This window comes from Macrobrachium nipponense, chromosome 5 (assembly GCF_015104395.2).
Source record: "Macrobrachium nipponense isolate FS-2020 chromosome 5, ASM1510439v2, whole genome shotgun sequence".
NCBI classification, from domain to species: Eukaryota; Metazoa; Arthropoda; class Malacostraca; order Decapoda; family Palaemonidae; genus Macrobrachium; species Macrobrachium nipponense.
The window spans coordinates 123,792,483-123,802,525 of NC_061107.1; the positions used below are offsets into that span (position 1 = coordinate 123,792,483).

Sequence of the window (10,043 nt, forward strand, 5' to 3'; positions counted from 1 at the left end):
AATTTTAATATTTCGTCTAATGCAAACTACCTTATAATCGAAGGATTTTGTTACTCAAAATGCGTTATCAAACATTTTTGGCAGTTGTTTCCATGAGTATCCATAAAATGCCGTACATGTTATGTAAATCAATACTCAGATACAAATACCCACATCTTTCTCTCTCTCTCTCTCTCTCTCTCCTCTTCTCCTCTCTCTCTCGCTCTCTCTCTCTCTCTTTTAAGTATATCATTATCTGCAAGATTTTAAAAAAGGTGAATCTCGCCATTCCCTGTGTGTGTATGCGTGTGAGTGTGTCCACATCACAAAAAAATAAACATGTTTCTATTCAGGGACTTTTCCTAGTTTTTTTCATTATTGTGCCCTTCCTGCTTTTTTTTTCGGAGACCACTTCTGGTCCTCAACGTAACAAATTTCCTGTTGCAAGAGTATATTTGATATTTTTATTATATTTTGCTTAAAGAAATGTAATAACGTCTACAACCCTTACCGCCAACACTGAATACAAAATCGACCTTGAATTCGCTCGGAAGTAAAAACAAAATACAGAAAATGAGATGCGAATAAATGCACGAAGCCACAAACCAGTTTTCAAGCTTCCAATATAAAAGGTGATCAGCACTGCTGCTGGTGATTCTACTCCGAAGAGCACAGAGAAAGAGAGAGAGAGAGGCTGCTCCATAAATTCATAGTCCGTAAAATCAAGACGACATCAAGATGACTTCTGTTTCGTTAACGTTGCTATACTTAATCGGGAGTGTGATAGCCTCTGTGGCCAGCGGTGAGTTCAGTGTTTATACTATGATTTTGTGGTGGACTTCTCTTAACTGATGGGTATACTCTTTTGCATTTTTCTTATTTCACTGGGTTCCCACCTGTCATTCTTAAAAATGTATCTTTTAATGAAATTAAAAATCCATGTTCTTATTATGAGAGGGATTAAATATTATATATATATATATATATATATATATATATATATATATATATATATATATATATATATATATATACACTTATATACAGGTGCTTCGAAATTAGAGCGCCCCCCCCCCCCTGTACAGCATAAACTAAAATTGATATGGACAAAATCCAAAGTAATTCGAACAGGTATTTATTTAAGTTCTCTCTGAGTATTTAATATTTTGAGTGGCATCCAAGTTGTTAGCCACGGCTGTATCTAACTCCGTCACTCAGTCTGAAAATACAAGAAATTTACAATGAAAAATAGCTTAATAGAAAATTAAGATCATGTACTTGGAGATAAGCTATAGCAGAAAACTTCACAACTTTCCATTTGTTCTGTGGAGGGATCGGGGGGGGGGGGGGGTCTAATTTCGAAACACCCGGTATATATATATATATATATATGTGTGTGTGTGTGTGTGTGTGTGTGTGTCCGTGTGTGTGTGTGTTTGTGATATAGTGCGCACGAGTGTATATTGCCAAGGAATAAATAAAAAGAAAAAATAGCGAAATTTTAAACTGTCTGACCCACGTTCTGTCGTTTCCCTTCTTCAGGCTGCTCTTCTCCTTACCAGCAAGTTGAAACGCTGGTGTATATTCGCGAACATCACGGCGCCTGCAGGAGGGCCAGGTCGACCCTTAGACTGGTTGGAAGCCAGGGCATCTTGCCAGCAATCCAATGGGGACTTGGTTACCTTAGAAGAAGAGAGAAAATTCTTTGCCATTTCGGAACACCTCGACATCAATTTCTCACGTAAGGTGTTATTGCCGCTATATACCTTCACCTTATATTAGTCATGAATTTAGGTAAAACTGCATCGCAACTAGGTTTTTTGAAGATCTTCAACTTGATTTTCACATAAATACATCGATAGTCATTACCTAACCCGTCATATAACTAGTGTCCTACCCAACCCACAATAATAGTTAAGGAAGGATTTTAGGTAGAATCGTACACTTTGGGCTAAAATCATGAAACTTGGCACACTGGTCCTTTGGACCCTTCTAAATAATTCTGGATGTGAATCCACTTCAGCATCCACCTCTGATGGCTGTTATGGATGATTTTTCCAAAATGGCCGCCACTTTTCAATAAATGCCCATAACATTGGCGTTCTTCATCATAGAATCACATTCTTGGTGTCAAAATGTACAGTTTTGAGGTTGCCAGAAACAGTGGACATGTCACTAGCATTTCAATAGGCAGCCATATTAGTCAATTTTCAGTATGGCCGCCTTTTTTGTCAGATGCTTTTAACTTTGGCATAAATAATCATTGAGGTACAATTTAGGTGTCTAAATGTATAGTATTGAGGATTCCAGAGAAACTGGACATGTCCATACTCTTTACGTGACAGTTGTTTAGAAACCTTTGTTTTCAGTATGGGCCACCATGGTCTCATCACATCATAAAGCATTCCCCTATCTATCTACAATACTACCGATATATATGTTCCAAATAATTTAGGTTGTGTATCTAACAATCCTAAATCAGTTTTTGAGTAGAAAACCAACTATTTTGCCGAACTACATAGAGCATATGTTTGAAATTGCAAATAATAAATAAAATTACTTTGCATATCAGGAACTTCAACCCACATTTACTGCAAATAATCAAATAAAAAACTTTATTAACCGAGTGTTACATGGATCTCTACCACAAAGGGTGTATAAGACAAAAGGAGGTTTAAGTCATTCCTAGTATGACAAATATCTATACATGTTATATTGACATTGCACTAACTAGGCACATGAAAATAGAATCAATTTAATGTGATAACCCTATCAGAGATATTCAATCAGTCCTGGTAACACTGCCCCTCACAATGGCATAGAGCTGTGCACTGGAGGCTGGCCTTGTAGCATTTACAGAGCCCCTGCATACCTTTCTGCAGTTGCAGTGCCATCAGTTCATAACATGCCCCTTGAGCCTGGCCAAGTGTTGTCCATGTTTTGCCCTTCCATGACCCATCCTCTTTTTCCCATCCCCACTCATCAGGGCTTGGAAACCTGTGGCTCTTTCTGTAATGTATTTCCCCAACATACCCACCTTGATACACTGCTCGTAACGTATGCTGCTCCTTGATTGCTTTGAAAAAAGGTGCTGTCGTGCATCATTGACCTTGACCGGCCACATGCTTTGTCATACATTAGAACAACAAATTTCTCCAGAAGGTTGAAGGCATTGTCAGGAATGCTTGGTGGGGCATTTGACAGTAGGAGAAATGCATCAGTGACTTCTGGGTAAACAGACCAGGTACCCCATGCTGTCTTCTTTCCCTTTCCTGCAAAGAAGGAGGTTGTATCACAGCCTGTAAATGAGTGAAACATTGCCAGTGCAGATGATTTTGATGGACCTATGATGCTTCACTACTCCAAATGATATCCATACCTCATTGATAGGTAAGCTGTGTAGCTTAGACAGGATGAGCACCACAACGTCAGTGTCTGATGTCGTAACCATGACATCTTTATGTCCCTTGTTAGTTGCATCCAGGAGATGAAGGAGTATCCGAGTATCAGCTTCTTCATGTATGCATGGCTCAATAAGACTTCTGTCTTCTCGAAGTGGTGATGAAAGCACATGCTTATCATATGTGCTATACACCCCTTTTCCTGGGGAGTGTACATTTGTAACTTCTTCTGCCAGCATGTGAAACAGCTCAGTTTTGTTTTCGTTGATATGAAGAAAGCTTTGCCAGTAACTAGGCACATTTGAGGCAGCTTCAACCCTTCTTCATATCCCAGTCCCTCTCTTTTTTCTGGTGGCTCCTTTGAGGCTGTTTGGATCATACACATCCCACACAATGTCCAATCTGTTTTTCTCATGTTCCAGCTGGTGTCGAATTTATGGCATGAATACTGTATTGGTGTAGTCTCCAAATATTTTTGATGTCTCTGGGGAAAGCATTTGTACAATGACAGCTCCATCTTAAATCAAAGCTGTAACTTCTGGGCTTCCTTCAGGTGGTTGGGTCATAGATTCAAGCTCATGAAGAAGATCTGCCTTGTTCCCTGAACTCATGTCACCAGCCTTGGAAAGTGATGGGGGCCATGGCTGATTTTCATGCTTGAAGAAATCCTCAAGGTTGCCTTCTCTTGAAAACAAAGAGCAATCTTCTTTCATTGTTGCCATCTATGACTTTTGTTTAGGTTGACAGTTCTTCTTTGAGAACAAAGGGAATTTATTCTTCTTGATTGGTTCCTTGATTAACTTGGTTGTATCCAGGAACCTTTCCTTGATAAATAAATCATGTTGCTCCTTGCCCACCTTGTACACAGATTCCACAGTCTTCTGTACATCAGAGTTCATAATGACCTTTGTGTCCAAAGTTAGGAGATCCCCACTGTCTTCTTTAAATGGGTTTTCCATGTCTTCTATGACATCGACAAGGGCTGTCACTTCTTTGGAAAAGGTCATCTGAGTAGACGGGGTTTGTTCATGGTGCTTTAGTGAATCATCAGTGCTTACATCTTCGAACTCTGCGATCATCCTTGATATCACTGGGCCAGGAACCATCCAGCGCTGTATGGCATTTGGATTGTCAGTCAGTCCAACCGCTCCTCCTTCACCTTTCACCAAGGCATTGACTTGCTCATGGGCCTGATCAAGTGCTTATTGCAGAAAATGGGTGTCCAGTCCCTGCGTGCCACAAACCTCCTACCATGAATTCTTGATAGATGGAAGGATGCCTTTGCGAGAGGGAGACATATCCCTTATGTGGACAAATAGCCACCTTGCATAGTTGATATGGTCAAGGCTGAATACCCATACATTATAGTAGATGCCCTGGTAGACACTTCTATTGGTTATAGTAGCATCGAAATGATCAAAATTTATATCGATATCATAATAAATTGAAATATGGTGGCCATATATCTAAAATCAAAGGGACTAATTAGTTGTCTCAACGAAATGTGGGACATGTTGAGGTGTCTCTGGGGCCCTCAGTACTATTTCATTCAGATGCCAAGATTATACTTCCATGATGAATAATGCTAAAGTTCAAAGCATCTGACAAAAAAGGCAGCCCTAATGAAAATTGACTAATATGGATGCCATATGATGCTAGTGACATGTCCACTGTTTCTGGCAACCTCAAAACTGTATATTTTGACACCAAGATTGTGATTCTATGAAGAAGAATGCCAATGTTATGAGCATTTTAAAAGTGGCGGCCATTTTGGAAAAATGTCTATAACAGCCATCAGAGGTGGTTGCTGAAGTGGATCCACATCCAGAATTAAATAGCAGGTCCAAAGGAACAGTGTGCCAAGTTTCATGCTTGTTTTAACCCAAAGTGCACGATTTTTTGCTTAACCGCCCCACTATAAGAAGCCACGATGATAAACAGATCTTTTGCCCGCTATGCCACAGCTGCAGTACATGCAGCTTTTTACTCTAAAAATTGCCGTGTGGTTCTCCTTCCGTTTGGTCTGTCTTATAAGTGGTGTGAGTTCTTTGACTGGCAAAAGAGAAACCTCAGTACCATTTGTTTGATTTTATATTTGTATTTCTATTATGTAATGTCCAGGCATTGTATAGTTTATCATCAGTATTTGTACTTACTTTCGCTCAAGAGTTACAGCAAAACTTGAAGAACGTTCTTCGCCAATGTTTTTAATAAGAAAACATTAAACTTAACCATTACAACAGCCTAACCCATTTGGTATAACATCCCCTAAGGTTCAATTTCTTGCCAGTCCTTAACTAGACAGACATGATTATATTATGCAAATTTCTCGATAATAGAATTGTCGTAGAGCCCTCGTATAGTTATTCCAGAAGCTTGAGTTCTTGCTAACTTTTAGTGTGAGTTTCCTTTGATTGGTAAATGGAACGAAAGCGGCACTACTATTCTTGAACTTTTGACATCGTGTTTACTACTTAAGACATGCATGGAATCATTAACTTTTGATTTAATAGTGGTAACATCCTTGATTGAAACTTTAACATAAAGTATCGCTTTCCTTTTTCTTTCGATAACAAATTTCCTGTTTAAATACAAAGCCAGTTTTATTGCCACTTATTTTGCCTGAAAGAACTCTTTTTTAATTTTTTTCTTCCTAATTCTCTTTATTCTTTGATTTCCCTTCAATTTCAGTTTACACTCATGGAAGCTGGGTATATTGGGTTGGCGCCTTTGGGTCGAACCGCGAGTGGCAGTGGGTCAATAATAAGCCCATAAACCTCCTCTCAAATATGTACGTAAAAAAATTTTCTATAAGTTTTCGTTAAACTTCTTAATTAGAACTCTGGTTATTTGGACCTAATGTTAATAACTTTAATCTATTTTCTTGCCTAATTTTTACGAAAATAAACTTTTGAAAAATGTCAAAACCCGAAAACAATACCTCTCTAAGTATGATGAAATGGAAATAGAAATTATATATCAATTACGTGTTACCTTCAGAGGGTAAATTTTGATTTCCTACATTCTCGGAAAATTGGTAAAATAAGAAGTAATGCTCCATGCATCATTGAACGCCGTTTTATTCTGTACTGAACTGAGAAGAATATTAAAGAGTTTCCTGAGTGGTTCACCTTGTTACCTCATTAGAGGAAGGGTCATTCTCTGATATGGTGATGCTTACTATTATTGAAGGACCAAAATCGAGTAGCAGGACAGAGCCAAAGTAGAATAATAGTGTGGTTCATATGTACAAAATTCATGGTATGCCAATGATTTTGAACTAGTATTTTGAAATAACTATATAAATTTGTCTCAGAAATTATCATTTTTTTCATCTAAAAAGTCGTTCAGATCAATTTTATTCCCAGAAGAGTATAAATAACACTAGTCATAAACGTGGTATGATTTTTTTGCACTGCCAAATATGTTGTATGGTCAATACGTCTTCTAATCTCATTTAACGACCATGAACCAACCATACAGAACAGTGGAGAGTATCTGTAAAGTAGGTTTAAGGGAAACAGGCGAAGGGAATCGTCTGCTATGGTTTTTTTTAACTATGTATAGGTGGAAAAAGAAACCACGGACCATTAATTGACAAATCCAGATTGATGGACCGTGCAGCTGCTGCAACAGGAGTTCAAACGGCACACTGTTATAAATCTGAAAGCCAAACACCTTGGTCTTGGATGAAGGTCTTCATGGAACGTTCTCCTGAATGAAATCTGTCGGGGTTGTATCAATGTTTTAGCTCCGCCCTGTCACTCGAATTTGGTCCTACTTTAATTGTCGTGAACAATTAGATGATATCTACTTATCAGCATGTCATTTTGGCATCCCTACTAATATCAAAATATTAACACATGTTCTTCTATCTGTCTATCAGCTGGCTGCCAAACCAACCCTCCGTGAAACCCACCACGCTACATGGGCGCTTAGTTCCTGCTGGTAAGGTTCACGGGAGGAGGTACCTCTTGAGTGATGACGGAGCCAGTAACAACTCACCTGGCCATATTTGCGAGCGCCAATAGAAAGATTGAATAAATTGTAATTTAGGAGGCTTTTACCAAAAGCACTGTTTTTAGAAGTTCTTTTTTTGTTTTTTGGAAAGTATGTTTTAGGGGATTTATTTATTAAAGGTTTCGGAAAAGAAATCTATTGTTTAAAATTTTCGACAACGTAGTTCTTTTTGAAATCTTATTTTGGGGGGTTTTGTGTGAAATTTGTCCAAGAATGGATTCCAATTTGGATTGTGGCAAAAGCAGGATGTTATTTGAGATCACCAGCATTCTCAGAAATAGCATTCATTTTTTTTATTTGAGGCAAATATGATACAAGAAACAACAGTTTGTTTTTCCCTTGTGATAATTTGTAGTTTAATCATTTTTCTTAGTACTGTAATTATTTATGTAACTGCCTTTGTTAGATTATCACGTTTAGCATTTATTAACAGATATTGAGTATTGGGATTAAGGAAATGTCTTTGGTAGCATATTTTTCCTATGTTTATTGACAGACAGAGAATGCACATTAATTCTCTTCTCTGAGACTTTCGAATATTAAGGATCATTTTAAATTTCTATTCCGCAGTGTAGTATTGTTGAAAAAATTAATAAATTTATTTTACAAAATTAATATACGTATTTGCTATTCCTTTAACCTACTCCACATATTAATGTTGAGTATGTCTGATGTATCAAGTCATTTAGTTGCTTTTTATAGCAAAAGCCAGTGTTACATGCTTAGATTTCGTCTCTGAATATGACGATAACTCACCATCAATTGCGAAAAATTAGGAGATTAATGTACTATGGTTCCATGAAGTTTCCATGCATCTTTGTTGAAATTGGGCGCTCTCTTGATGCAAGGAAGAACTGGGCGATGGCACTTGGATAGGTTTTCTACACCAGCAGGTCTGATTTTCTTACAAGATCATTTCAGAGCATCCATTCTAAGCCTGAAACCATGACTACTTTTTACCGTCAATGTACTGCCTAGATTAATTTAAAGAAGACGACCTTTGAATGGCTTTAATTAATATGAGTATTCTTCGGATATTGAGGAGAGTGAGACTGAACGGCGTGCCTCTTGACATGTAGAACTCAAGCAGTAAATGTGTTCAGGCTTTTCCCCTACTTTTTCTTCCAATCTCGACAGATTGACGAACAACCTCAGGTCGCTTGAAGTATTGTGTATATCTAAGTATAAGCCTCGGAATAGCCTATATAAAAGTGGCTCATCCGTCGTCGACTAGTAGTTTTTTGGTAAGTTCAAGAAACTACCTTGGGGAATTCCGTAAGCTGTCGTACCATGACATCAAATAATCCCAGCCATTGCTATCACCGCATGGAAACAGAAAATACTGAAGGACACCCCCCAACCCTCACACAAAAATGATTAAATCACACTCTAGTGCCTTTGAGAAAAAAAAAAAAAACTGTGAACCCATAAAAGGAAAAAATGCCTGACCCGCTTTGATTCTTCAGCCTCCCTGTTTGGAGATCTAAATGATCAAGCTTCCCAGTCTTCGAGACAAACGTAAGGGTTTCTTATCGCTACTAAATCTTCCATGGTATGAATGTATTTCAAATGAACAATTCAGTAGTACGAAAACTAATTGTCTATTACGAAAATCACTACCTAATTCCACTGCTGGAAAAATGGCCTGGTTGAAACCCAGAGCCAACTGGGATTACATTATTGAGACTTGTCAGGCACTTAATATTCCAGATGTTGTATGAGATCCTGATCTCAAAACGAGGTTAAATGAATTGCTGATGGTCATTTTAATTAAACATGTCCTTAGAAAGGTCATCAAATTTTGGATAAATGACTAGCTATGGTTTGATGATACATGTAGACGAGCTTACCATGATAAACAGACCAAATTAAGTGTGTCGAGACGAAATCATTCAAATGAGAATTGTAACATTTTTGTTGAGTCTCGTCGTGCTACAAATACAACTTACCATACAGCCAAGAGAATTTACAATAATTCCTCGAAAAGAAAATTTGAATGTTATTCAGCCTCATCTATGATGAACAAAATTGGCATCATATATATATATCTTTGTGTCATGCTGGTAGATGATGGTAGATTGGTTAATGGTCCCAGGGAAAAGGCTGAACTGCTTCATTAAGTTTTTGAAGACCAAAGCAATCAGCTGAGGCTGTCCTCTCTCTGATCCTGAAACTCTTCTTACAACATTTTCATTTCACTCCTGGGATGTTAAGAAAATTCTGGATAACTTGATAGCTGGGGTAGAGAAGACTTTGATGGTTTCTTCCCTTTGTTTAAAAAAAATTAAGGGAAAAAAGTTTTTAGCATTTTGTCTCCTAAGTTTAGTAGATTCTATAGATTTTGATGTCGACATATTATCTTTGTGGATGAGCACAAGCTTAGTGATATAGTTCCAAAGAGTCGCATATCTGAAGACTGCACTAACTATAGGCTAAACTCTATTCTCCCTATGCTCTCCAAAGTTGCTGAAAAACTTATTTTTGATCTACTATATAGATATGTTGAATCTAAATTATTGTTAGTATATAGTCAATATGGTTATAGGAAGCATCCAAGTACCTGTGATGCTCCTTTACACTTGACACGCCTTTTGCAAGGGAACCTTGGTAAGGGTTTTGAGTGCAAAGTAATTCAAATATATC

General features: G+C 37.7%; 1 long non-coding RNA gene across 1 annotated transcript; it reads left to right on the plus strand.

The window, feature by feature from the left end:
• Positions 1-644: 644 nt before the first annotated feature.
• On the plus strand, positions 645-7,977 carry LOC135215193 (uncharacterized). The gene is made up of 4 exons (XR_010314609.1): positions 645-781; positions 1,522-1,720; positions 6,072-6,171; positions 7,267-7,977. It is a non-coding gene; the product is annotated as an uncharacterized LOC135215193 (long non-coding RNA).
• The last annotated feature ends 2,066 nt before the right edge of the window (positions 7,978-10,043 follow it).